The sequence below is a fragment of the Pezoporus wallicus genome, unplaced genomic scaffold, assembly GCF_028554395.1.
Source record: "Pezoporus wallicus isolate ANWC-B61680 ecotype Strahan unplaced genomic scaffold, APGP_CSIRO_Pwel_v1 contig_5104, whole genome shotgun sequence".
Taxonomy (NCBI): Eukaryota; Metazoa; Chordata; class Aves; order Psittaciformes; family Psittacidae; genus Pezoporus; species Pezoporus wallicus.
The window spans coordinates 2,266,838-2,280,404 of record NW_026637335.1 but is presented as its reverse complement, the minus strand read 5'-3'; positions in this window follow the sequence as shown (position 1 = coordinate 2,280,404).

Genomic DNA, 13,567 nt, shown 5'->3' with positions numbered 1-13,567 from the left:
CACTTCCCTGCATCCTCTCTTCAGCCTTTGCCATCCCTTCTTCACAAATAAAGGCTTAAATCAGAGCAAGATCTAGCCAGGATGCACAAAGATATGTAAAAGATAAAGAGCTAAATACAAATGTAATCCATATACACTTCCACCAGAGGATCTCCAAGCACTTTCCAGGCAGTTACTAATCACTGCAGTCATCAAGTGAGGGGCATGCCCATAGCTTTGCTTGAGGTCACATCAGACCCTCAGAACTCAGGGAGTTTGAGGAGCATTTTGTGGTGGCAGGATGCTTGGGGTGCTGTGGGAGAGCTGGAACTTTGTATACTGTACCAGAATATCCCACACAGTGACTGTACCATCTGCTCTCAGCCATCCCTTCCCTGGCTGCACCTTCCACCTGTCTGCTCTGCAGAAGGACCACTTTGTACTGATCAGGATGGAAGGTGCCTCCTTGAGCTTAAGGCTATATTGCAGCCTGAATTAGGCTCCAGGTTGAAGCTTGCAGTCAGAGCTGAACTTTGGCAGGCAGAGGATGAACACGTATCATCAGGTCCACCTCTGTCTGCAACTGATGAGTGTTTTATGGGGAGGAGAGAGCACAGTCTGGTCCCTGTTTCTGCTGTGGGCCACCCAAACCCAACAGCGTGTGTACCCAGAGACACCTGCATGTGCACACAAGCTAACAATTACCCAGCACACGTGTGCTGTGGAGGAGTCTGTATACAACAGGGAAGAGCAGATCTCCTGGGGCCCTCAGCTTTAATATCCTCTGGATTTAATATCTAGAAACTACACATTTATGGGAACCCAAATACACACACGCCTGCACACGTGGCAAATGAAGGGCAAGCAAATGCAGGTCCATGCTCTGTCAGCATGGCCAACGAAGCACAGGGCAGAGCTGTGGTGCCAGTGAGCTGGAGAAGACCAGGAAAACAGTCCTGGCTCATTTGTTTTTTGTGACATCATGGCCTCCTCTGGCTTTTTTCACAGTTTTCCTCTGTTATATTTAATAGACTTAATGGATCACACAGCACTATAACAACAACAGACCTTCAATGTTTTTATTAAAGCCATCTACAAAAATCCCTCTGTGCTATAGCTTTCCTGCAGGGTGACTTCTGCTGAGATGCTGTTTCCATTAAGGACAATTGCAGAGAATAGGGAAGGAATGAACAAACAAATGGAAAAAGAAAAAGGAGGGGGAGCGGTGGAGCAGAGCTGCTGGCGGAAAAGGGGTGAAGCAGGGCTGGCCCAAACCTGCAGCCGTGTCCTCTGCCCATGTGCAACACTCCTGTTCCACTGGCTGGCACATGGGGCAGCGCCAGGGCCTCCTTGCAAAGCAAAATTGATTTCATTAGCTGTGATGTCAGAGCTGCTGCCTCTGGCCTCCCAGTGAGATCACAGAGGGGAAATGCCGCTTTTATACTTGTCAGGTGTGACTTATTTGCTATATCCATTAAAGCTGTAAGTGATGCAGAGGGAAGAAGCTTTTACCAGCTCAGGAACAGTCTGGTGTATGCCTCTCGGTTTGATGTATGTCACCACCCAGCCAGTGTTGTGTTATTGGTTATTAAACATTTATATCTGTAGTGCTGCAAAGCGGGTTGGTGAGCCATTGTGCTGGGTACCGCACGAAAGCAGCAGGAGAAGTAGTCTTTGTTTCACAGGTAGTTGTTATGTTCCCTCATTTATGTGTTGGGGTGGAGTATGAGTGCCAGGAAAAGCATCTTTCCAGCTGCTAGTGATGCAGCATCGATGTGGGACCTGCTACTACTTCAGCATACAGCAGGGGCAGCAGCAGGGCAATGTTACAGACACTGAGATGCCATCGAAGAGTTCTCTGTGCATCGTGACATAGAACACCGCTAAGGAGATTTACAGGAAAAGAGGGGCCACATCCAGTCCTAGATAGCAGTCCCTGACATTCAGCAGCTGGAAGAGGCCTTGAGCCCACACACACTTGGTGGTTTCATACCAGCTTCTTTGTCACTTACGTAGGAAAAAGGCAGGGCTCATGCTGCACACCACAGCCCAGAGCCCCAGTTGGCACCCCAAGCAGATCCTTCTGCCCTGCTCAGAGGATGCTCTCAGGCCAAACTGTGCAAGAGCTGCCACTGCAGGAAGAAACATGAGAGGTAGCTTTCCGTGCTTACATTTGCCCTCTGCTTGGCAGTGAGAGCATCCCTTCTTCATTTGCCTAAAGAGTCTCAGCTTCCCTTCTGCTTCTTTGATCCTTTTTCTTTCCCCCAAACCGGTACCTGGGCATTCCACTTTGTGGATGTGCAGAGTTTAAAATCTTCTGGAAAAGCAATTTGGTTTCTGCAGGACCTGGGGGCTTCTTGTCTGGCTGTAGCTGTCATCAGACCCCTGCCCATTGTCCCAGCATTGACAGAGCACTCTCCTGCAGGCTTGGGTGGAGAAAGTAAGGGACAGATAGGAATCCCTTTGAAGGGGAGATTTCAGTTTTTAACTACAGCTTTGAACCTTCCTCCCAAATCCCAGAGAACCTGACCCAACCGATCCCATCAGTCAGCACCCAGGACTCCAGCTCTGAAGTTTGCTCTTCCGTCTGTCACACTATCCCAAGTAACACGATGATGGATTAAGTCTTTCAGTTTTGCAGGTCTTTTGGGTTTGAGGGCAGCGTGGTCAACCAAGGTCCACCACAGGACATCAAATGTCATGGTCTCTGCTGTGGCAGCACAGACAGCGAAGGTACATTAACGCTCAACAAGCTGCACTTTCGTTTGCTTTGGAGCCATATTGGAGGCACCTACCACTTGCATGGGAGATCATTGAGCAGGAGCAGTTCACCTCTGTGCTGTTCCAGGTGGCTGAGGGAAATTTTTCAGAGCCCGTTGAAGCCCATGTTGCAGGTTGGTGTCTGGTATTCTATTTTCACAAGGACTCTCTTTCCGTCTCGCTGCCTTGTGTCTATACTCCTCTTTGTGTGTTAGCTCTCGGATACCACAGAGTTCTTCTCAAAGGTTTGACAGACGTGGGTAAAGCTCTCTGATTTATTCTAGTCTGGCGCTTGTTTGGCTAAAATACCTAGAGAAGACCATCCTACCTGCCCTGCCAGAGCTGTTCACTAAGCCCTAAATCAAAAGAGACTGCTCCTTGCCTCCCCTTTTCCTATAACAAATCACAAACCATTTCCATTTGTCCGTAGCCAGCACGCTGTTCCCCTTAATGCGCTAAGCTTCCCAACATGATGTTTAGCACATGTTCTTTCGTACTGCCCCCCTCTGCTCAAAGACAGCCTTATAGTTTGCAAATGGGATGAAACCACTGTGCGGCCCCGCTCCTTGGCTCCACTCCCACTGTACTCTGTGGATGCCAGAATCTTTGCTGCACCTTCCAAGTCATTATGTATATTCAAAAGCCTGCCAGAAAGGCTAGGAGGATAAAAGCAAACAAAAAAAACCCATCCCAACCACCCCAAAACCCCCTAATGCACGTGAAGGAGAAGCAGAGTAACCGAGGCATGTCATCCATGGAGCGCTGCCCATGTGGCTCTCGCCTGCAGCTCACCGTCGCACAGCCTGCACGAGGTGGGTCTCCTCCTACGTTTGCCTGCTGGGGAGCAAAAGGTGTGCTTGCCCAGGGAGGAGAAATCCATCCCCCCGTGGGTTTGACTGGGATGGCTGCCACCATCAACATACCCAAATCGCTGGTGAGATGTTCAGAGGGATCTGTCGGGGCAGGATCGGAAATGAGGAGATGTGGGCTTGGCCTCGGCTCAGACACTGGGACCTTTATCTTGGTGATCAGAAAATGCTTCAGAAGAGTTAATGAGTGCAGATACAAAGAACTGTGGTTGTCTATGTAAACAGGGAACTGCAGCCATGAGAAAGGATCAAAGACGGGATATTCACCCAAAGCCACAGCCCCACCACTGGGGCTGAAGGAAAATGCCAGCACTTGCATTGGGCTTTAGCGAGCACATGGGGCAGCTCCCGAGGCGGCGGAAGACATGGATGTGTTCCATCACCCTCCCTTCTCCTCTTGGTGGTTATGGAGATGACAGCAGTGCCTGTTGCTGCCTTCGGGCACCGGAGCAGAGCTGCTTGGGTGGCAGAGCACAGCACAAGGCAGAGGAGGTAGCAAGGTGTCTGTGACACTCCACAGCCTGGTTCAGCCTCTTGGGATATGGAGGAGGGAGAGGAGGGGGCAGTAAGGGAGAGACGAGGTGAGAGGCTGCAAGGAAGAGGACAAGCGGAGAGGAGATGCTCAGCAGACAAAGAGCATCCATGCTTCTGCCAATGTAACCAGCCCTCTGAAAATGACTGGTTGGTGTTTTCCCGACTCTCACCATCAGGAGAGGCTGTGTGCTAGTCAGGGAGCAACTGTCCCATTCTCACAGCCAAGGGAACAGGGAACTTTTGTACCCATATTGGCACCTCCCTCTCCTTTAGTTTCTTTTCACCATCATTTTCAGTATGTGCTGCACTGGACATGGTATTTCAGGAAGAGTCCTTATTATTGTGTAGTGAGACTGGTTTCCAGCCTGAGTTGTTCTGCTAAAATCAGGAGCAGTGGCTGCATGGCTTTGCCCATGGCTAGGGGGTTATCACTGGAGGAGCTGCACTGCTGCTCCCACCGCAGCTGCAGCATGCCTGTGATCCCCAGCCACTCCTTGCCTAAGGTCTTGGACTTATCCCAGTGACCTGGAGCTGTGTGCCATGTGCCTGCAGAAGACCTAGATTTTAATGCCAACTGAGCAGCTGTATAAATGTTTCGTGACATTTCAGAGGCAGAATAGATCATGCTGTCCAAACCTCTTCTTTCAGAGAGCATTCAAATAATACCTTTTCAGTTTCAGGGAACTTTATTTCCTTTAAAGGTTTTATGATAATTTCCAGCAGAGGCCATCAGACAGCCAACCTGCTTCAGCCTGCCCCATCCCAGGATATCCTGCAGGCCAGTGCTCCCTTTATCTCTGCAGGGTGTCCTCCATCATACCCATACTCCTCTGCATTCAGAGCTTCCCTGGGTCTTCAAAATCTTTCCAATATCGAAGCAGCTATCCTAGTTATTAACCATCCCTTTCTAAACGCATACAGGCCTCCACAGTGTATGCCTGTCCCACTGTCTCTAGGCTACCAAGAAAAGAAAAGCTAAAAGCATCATCGAATTTGTTAATTGGCATGAACTGCAAAACTTCTCTGCTGAGATTATGCCATCTTATTAAATGAGACTATTCCCTTGGCCTCAAGGTTTAAGGGAAAGACCCTAGACATCTGATGAGCTTCACAAAGGCCTGCAAGTTAATAGAACTGGGCTCAGCTATGCTGGCTGGAAAAAAATTAACTTTAGAATCAAGTTTTCTGCAGTATAAAAATGATTTGAAGGTCTAGGGATTGTCACACGGTCCCAGTACCCCAGGGAAAACCAGCTGAAATGACACCTGTGCAAAAGAGGATGTACCTCAACCACAGAAGTCTCCTGATGGAGGTGACCTCCTGGCTCTCAGTGCTCCCCAGGACAGCAGGAGCAATCCAGCTTCTGAGCAAGCTGCTAAAAATGTGACACTGAGAGGAGAAGAGGGGTTGGGCATTTCTGTCTTCAGATCAGGTAATGTTTCTGCTGCAGGAGTACCCTGAAGGCAAGCAGATCACTTTACCCAGCTCAAGCCCTGTCAAGGTCCCTCCCATTCCAGACACCGAGGTTGCAGATTGCCCTTGCATTCTGCAGGGTTTTCCATTCCTGTGGCATTCAGAGCAGCCCTGTGGAGAAGGACCTGGGGATGTTGGCTGATGAGAAACTGAACATGAGCCGGCTTCAGTGTGTGCTCGCAGCCCAGAAACCAACCATATTGTGGGCTGCATCAAAAGGAGCGTGACCAGCAGGTTGAAGGAGGTGATCCTGCCCCTCTGCTCTGCTCTCATGAGGCCTCACCTGGAGCATTGTGTGCAGTTCTGGTGTCCTCAACATAAAAGGGACATGGAACTGTTGGAACAAGTCCAGAGAAGGCCACAAGGATGATCAGGGACTGGAGCACCTCCTGTATGAAGACAGGCTGAGGAAGTTGGGGCTGTTCAGCCTGGAGAAGAGAAGGCTGCGTGGAGACCTCAGAGCAGCCTTCCAGTATCTGAAGGGAGCCTATAGGGATGCTGGGGGGACACACTTCATTAGGGACTGCAGTGATAGGACAAGGGGTAATGGGTTAAAACAAACAGGGGAAGTTTAGATTGGATATAAGGAAGAAATTCTTTCCTGTTAGGGTGGTGAGGCACTGGAATGAGTTGCCCGGGAAGGTTGTGAATGCTCCATCCCTGGCAGTGTTCAAGGCCAGGTTGGAGAGAGCCTTGGGTGACATGGTTTAGTGGGAGGTGTCCTTGCCCATGGCAGGGGGTTGGAACTGGATGATGTTAAGGTCCTTTCCAACCCTAACTATTCTACAATTCTATGACTTGTCCTCACAATGAGGACTCTTCATTCTGTGCCCTGAAAACATCATTGTCTTGCTGTGATGGACTCTGACTTGATCATCTTTCCATTTGCTATGAGACCAGTGCCTGAGATTGCTGTCAGATGCCTGGGTGCTGACTCCCTCTCCACCTTCACTGCTGCTGTCAGCGATGCCTCTGCACATTTACTTTTCATGCAGCATCTCAAAGCTGTCCACAAGAAGGGGACACAACAACTCTCCCTCTTGCAAAATGTCACATTGTACCCTGACAAGGAGTAATTCTTCAGATCTCTTTCTCAAGGTGCATGCATGCATTAACCTGCCCTCTTTTCCTGTTAGTTTAGCATTTCATACAGTGTCATACCGAAGACAGGGACCTGGATGAGGGTCTGGATTTGTGCTCTGCCTCAGTTCTAAGCAGGCTGTGGGACCATATCACCTGTTGGGGACCAGATGCTTGTGTTGGCAAGAGATGGCTGCATCCTCTATGACCATGAGTTGTCTTCCAGGCTGGGTGTTTGCCTGGAAATAAAACCTCAGGGGTGGTCCTCTCCCCAAAAACTAGCCAGTGTGATCCCATGCACCTGGCCTCCAGGGCAACGCTGGGATGGGGACAGGAAGAGAGCACGGTGCCAGGGAAGCAGTGCTGGGGCTGTGGAGAGCTGGGATTGCCTCACACCTCTAGCAACCAGCAGTGGGATGGATCCACCTCACAGAGCAGCAACATCTGCAGGGACAAACACCCTCATCCCTCCTCTGCTCTCCAGGTATGTGTTCCTCTCTGGAAACAGCAGAGCTGCCTGTGGCCCCTGTGGCCCCAGGAGCAAGCCTATGAGAAGGAGAGGAGTCACACAGAGGACTTCAGGGAGCCACCAGTGTGGGAGCAGTTCACACCCTGCACGAACCCTCAGACCCTGCAAGACACCAGGGCCCGTCAGCCCAGAGCCTACATTTCTGTTTTTCTCTCTCAGCATATTCAAATGCCTTGTTATGAAGCACAATTATGAAAATATATTCTTCACCCAAAGCTCTGAAACATGGTAAATAGGCGGTTAAATGTTGAAATATTTACTTTGCTTTTCCAGATTAGGAGCCGGCAGTGAGCAGCATTCACCATTATTAAAGCATGAGCACTCTTACATATGGTCTCTGCTAAAAGGCAAACTCCTTTCTGCTCTGTCCCACGCTTTACGTTCCAATTAGTGAGAAATATCACTTAAACACTATAGCCTTCCTTTGTTTAAAAACAAGCAGTATATCACCGCTGATAAAGATTTAAAAACAAATAAACAGTGGTTGCTATTTGCATGAGATCTACAAATTGAATGCACTATGTGCAGCCATAAAAAAGGCACAAATTGATCAAAATCCCCTTTCAGAGCTGTGCAGACATTAAGCTTAATGTTGCTGAAGCAAATGGTTGAGTGAAGAGGGTTTGCTTAAAAGCAGTGTGGGGTTTGCCTCCCTCATGGCAGACACTGGCTTGTTCTTTACCCTGAATCCTCACGGCCCATTTTTTAAACCTCTTGAGCAACTTATCTTTCAGTATCTCTCTTTGGAGACTCTCATACATCATGGCTGATTCTAGGTTGCCACCACTCAGAGAGGATTTTGCAGCTCAAGCCTGGTGTTACGGTCTGGTGAATGGCATGAAGAGAATGGCGAAGTCCTGGGTGGCATTTATCATATATAACAAGAGAGTTTGCTTTAAAAAAAAAAAAAAGAAAAAAAAAGGAAAAAAAGTAAAAAAAAAAAAGAGGCAGGGTTCGGGTGGCTGAAGCAGAGTCAAGGGCCCATGGGACAAGTCTACAAAATCCTATGGGGGTAGGTGGGTTTCATTGGTGAGGGGCATTGTAGGAGACACAAGCCATGCTTCAAACTTGCTCAGATAGAGACCTGAATGAGAGTCTCCTGCATCAACATGGAAAATGATGCAGAAGATGTACCAGAAAGAGTAAGGCAGCTTTCTCCAGCGGTATGGAAATCACACAGGTCTGAATCCCACCAGTAAAGCCAGGACTGAGACTGTGCTGGGAAAGAGGGAGTGAGGAAGAGCAAGATTCATCTGGAGTTGGAATAATGATAGAAGCTGAAGACCTGGTCAGTCCCCAAGCTGCCCTGTGGTGTCTAGTGATGCCCTGACAGAAGCATTTAGTTTTCTGTTAGATTCTAGTTTGTTCTGGTTTTCTTGTTTTGTTGGTTTTTTTTCTTCTCTTTCCCCTACTCAAACAAAGTAGGTGAACAAGGTTTTATGCCATCTTCCCATCACCATTTCATTGGAAACAGGCCTTTCCACAGGAAGATGTTACCTCCATCTAAGTTATCTGTGGAAGAAAGAAAGAAACATGCGTTTTGTTAACCTGGTCAAAATGGAGTATGTTGATTTTCATATTATTATTTTTTTATATCACATGATGGCTCTTAACTTCACAATATTTGCCAGACTGGATTCAGAATGGGGGTAGGAAGCAAAATGCATGGGATTACAACCTGCTCATCAGCACAGTCACAAGGAAGAGCCCCCAAGGTCCCCCAGCTGGAACACAAAAGGTTTATCATTGCAGAGGAGATGGTTTAGCCTTGTGCTTTGTTCTTCTTGCTTTTCCATCACTGATCTGCTACACGGCCTTAGCAACATCACTCCAGCCCTGCGTGCCATCCAACCTTGTCTCCGCATCCACAACCAGGACCACTCCTGGAGCTCACCCACTCAGCTCAGGTCGGCTGTTTCATGCCCAAACACAGGCATTGGGATTCATAACACATCCACAGGAATGAAGAGATTTCTCCCATCTCCTGTCAGGGCTGGAGTGCCTGCTGTTGCCCACAGGCAGAGACACATCTTTTTCTCAGGTGAGCCGGGGAGCACTGCTCTGGAGCACTGAAACAGCTACTGCAACCCCATCAGCGAGCCCGAGGAGCAGTTGTGGAGTGTGTGCAGGGGAGGGACTGAAATCAAGTGAGATAAACCCACCTGGAGGAGAACAAAAAAGGAACAAAACCACAAAGCTGAAAGGCAGAGCACAGAAAGAGTTACCAGGAGATTTTTAAATACAAAGCAAGAGCCAGTCCAGAAGGAATGTACACAGAATGCCTGAAAATCTCTTCTTCTCTGACAAAGAGCATTTTCCACAACCTCAGTTCCAGTGCCTCATGCCTGAGCCTTCCCTCTCTTGTGGCCAGGGGGAGGGAGGCAGAGGGCAGGCTGCAGGCATGCCAGCTATTGATGTCTTTTCCAAAGGCACCACAAGCTTTCTTCGCCACTTAAAACCCCAAATCGAATTGCAGAGGTTCTCCCATTGCATCCTCAGTCAAAGGAAAAAAAGACCTGGACCCTCCCAAGAGGACCCAAAGTGCAGCCCTGGTACCCCTCGTGCTCCTTCCCACTGTGGACATGCCTGAGTTGCCCACAGCAAGGTTTGGTCCTAGAGACAGCAGGGTGAGTGGAGTTCCCGCTGCATCCCAGGGTAAGACGACAGCCACTGGTGTCCCAAAGATAAAAACTTGTCTTCTAAACTCTCACTGAGCATCAGTAAGAAGACCAAAACTCTGTTTCTATTTAGTTCTCCCCAAACTCCACTCCTCAAGGCAGGTCCTAACACTGTAGGACATTTTATTCTAAGCAGCACTACTGAGTTGATAACAATCCTAATCCATCTCTTTGGTGCTTAACTTCTGGCATCTAACTCCCTTAAAATTCCCTTAAAGCCATTTACAGGAATGGTGCTGATGCCATCTTCCCATTGTCTGACCATAGCAAAGACTTAAAAGCTGCTCTTCTGTAACATTTCAGCAAAAAAGTACATTATTAATAGCAAGATGATAAGACTTCCAGGTTTCAAAGTCAGGAGACATGAATGATTTCTTTTCCTAAAGAATTAAACCCAATGAAAATGCAATATTTCCTTCAGAAGCAAGAGCTCCCTCTTAGCCAAAAGGAGGACAGAGAATGACATGTACTCCAAATTAACCACAAGTGATCAGACCTGCCAAAAGGCAGAACATTAATGGCACTTCTGCAGAGAGGGTTTTCACTTAATTCCACTGTATTTACAACAGCTCTGGAGATTCTCCTACTGGAAGCACGGGGAAGCAGCCATTGTGGAAGTAGCATGATGCATTTTTGTTTGCCAGAATGCCATTATTATAAAAGGGTAATCCCAATCAGTAGAAGTCATGAATTTATAGAAGCCCACCTATTTGCAGAGGTGGATGAGGGACCAGTTCTAATCATTAATGACTGTTTTGGACTACTGCTCCCTCCCTGGGGTTACAACAGAGATGCTTGCAGGGAGGAGCTGCCCAGGAGAACACAGGAGAAGGGTCTTTTCTACCCAGGCCATCCTTAGGGCTGATGGCATCAGATGCCCAGTTCGGATGAACCGGGCAGAAACACAGATTTTTCACGTCCCTGGTGAGACTGTCATGCAGTGTGGTGTTAGCCAGTGTCCTGGCCTCAGTGGTTCCTGACAGGATAGAGCAAAAGGCTGTTTCTGGGCAGAAACATCAGCACTGAACATCCTCCAAGCTGGGCAACCCCTTTTGAAAGAAAGGCTGCAAAAGCCAGGGGCATGTGGGAGGTGTCTGATGGTGGGGCTGCACTGAGGTGGATGGTTAGAGACCACAGACACAGCTTAAGGACCTGTCTCTGATAAGAGGCTTGATATGATATAAACTGCCTGACAGCCTGCATTGTTTTGGTTTGCACATCAAATAGGCAGCAACCACAAAGTGAAAGGTGCATCAGTCTCCTGCCAGTGCCCTGCAGCCACTGCTTCAGGCTGCACTTTCTGTCCACTTTGCTGAGCGGAGTGCCTGGAGAAGGGACCAGAGCAGGTGGGCAATGCCATGGAGCATTCATGTGCTGATGAACTTGCACAGCAGACCCGGAACTGATAAGGACAATACCTGTTGCCTGTGAGCCAGAGTTATATCTGCAGTCTGTGATGGATGTAAAACGTTTAAGTCAGAACACAGCGGCCGCAGAATAGCAAGCCAGCCGAGCACTCTTCAATCCACTTTATTGATTTATTCCCTTCACTCCCAGCCCTAATGCTCCTCTCAGCTCTACGTGGCTCAATGCAGCACAAATTAACAGAGCCCACAAAAGCCCTCTGAAGCCATTCCCCTGATTAACAAGTCTGTAGTGCTGAAAGATATCTTCATTTTAATAACCTGGCACTAAATGGATTACAGCCATGGAACTGAATTCACGTCATTCCCCAAAGGGAGAGATGGCACATATTTTATATGCTGTAGGAATTGCCAAAGATCAGGACAAATGACTCAGATAAGGATCAAAAAAAGGAAAGTTGGAGAAGGGAGGACAAAGCTCTGGAGGGGCTCCCCAGAGGCTCATCTGGGCTGGGTGATGCTGGTGGTGGTCAGTGACAGACCCTGCCCATGCTCTGCCTGCCCCATTCTGCTGTGCAGGTCTGGGCTCTGCCATGGGACTTGCATGGGGACAGTGCTACTGCAGCCCAGGAGCTGGCTCGCTATGTCCCTCTGCCTGGAACAAACACATCCATCAGCATACAGCAAGGCAGTTGACACCTCTCTTGGTGCAGGACTCACACATCTTCTTTTTGCAGCATCATTGGAGTTCTTTCTGGGCATGGTAAAGCTGCTGCTGCTGGAGGGAATGCTAGGGCACTTGCAGTGAACATGAGACCTGCCTGCAGATGCCCCAGCTCCTCCCATATCTATTCAATCGGCTTGACACCTCAAGCGCAAGCCAGGCTGTGAGCAGAGTGAAAGGAGGGAGCAACAGTGTGGGGCAGTGAGGAAGTGTTCAGCTCCCAGGTCATTGCAAAGCTCTATTTTCAGTCTTTCATCAGGACTGAAAACCCGAGAAATGCTAGGATTTGTTCAGGATGAAAACTCTCCATGTACAGAAGGTCTGGGTATTATTCAGATGCCTGAAAGCCGGGCTTAGACCACTTAGTGGCTGCCAAGCACTTGACCCTTGGATTTAATGGCTTATTGGGCCTGGCTGAACTTCCCACATCTCTCCAGGAATATGAACTGTTCCTTCAGAAGAATGGTGAGGAGAGGGAACGACTCTTCCCCCCAGCTGTCCCATGATGCTGAGCCTGTGGCAGCTCCACAGGCCATGTTTTCTGCTGCTGTCCTTGCCTCCACGGCTGCACTGTCACCCCAGATAACCTATGGCCAACGGAAGGGGAGGGAAAGCAAGATAAAGACAGACAGATTATAAGGTGTTTATGCTTTTGCAAAATTCAAGTCTTGAATATGAGACAGGTTTACATTGGCAAAGAATTAATGGTTTGATGTAGCACAAGGGGACAGCAAGAGCAGAGAGAGGGGCCATCTATCAGCATGCACGGATGGCATAAAGGAAAGAGATGCAGGCATAAATCAGGTCCTGCACAGGAAATAAGCAGGATGGATGACAGGCAGTAGCTGGTGATCTGTTATTCCCACAGCACACCAAAAGATGCAGAAAATGTGGCTGGATGCTTTTATATCTCATTTCGGCAAGCTTATATTCACTGGGCTGGATGAAACATTCCCTGCAGCTGGAAATTGCCAGGTCCCAAGGACAGGGATGGCAGGGTAGGTCTGTGCACACAAGTCCTGCAAGTGGCTGCCAGGCTGGGAGACCCAGCCAGGGCAGAGAGGGAGCTGGGCACTTCACTCCCCCTCTCTGGAGTTGTCTGTGCCCAGGTACCATCTCCGCATCCTGGAAGGAAATGAGCCCGGAGCAGAGGTGGTTTATCTTCCCTTGGACAGAGGCTGAAGTGGATTAGGGGATGCTCAGCCTAATGCTGTCATGGATGGCCTCTTCTGCAAAAGACCTTCACAGTGTGGCCCTGCCCTGGTCTCATGCTGGTGCCCAGGTCCTTCTGGTGTCCTTGCAACCCTTTCCCTCCATGCTCAGGTACTGCTTTGAAAATATGGGCACTCTCCTAGGAGAGACAAAACAGGATCTAGGCTGCTCCATGGGCTTAGACTAGTCTCTAGTTGGCAATTCTAGTTTTCTGATTTTGGGCCCAGTTTTATCTGGTTATTCTCCAGACCTCCCCAGAGCAGTCCCTTGTGCTGCTCTGCACTTCAAAGGGAAATGAGACCTTACACGTTTAATTGAAGCAAATTTCCTCCCTGTTGTCGGGTTAGCAAGGGGGGATTAATGGG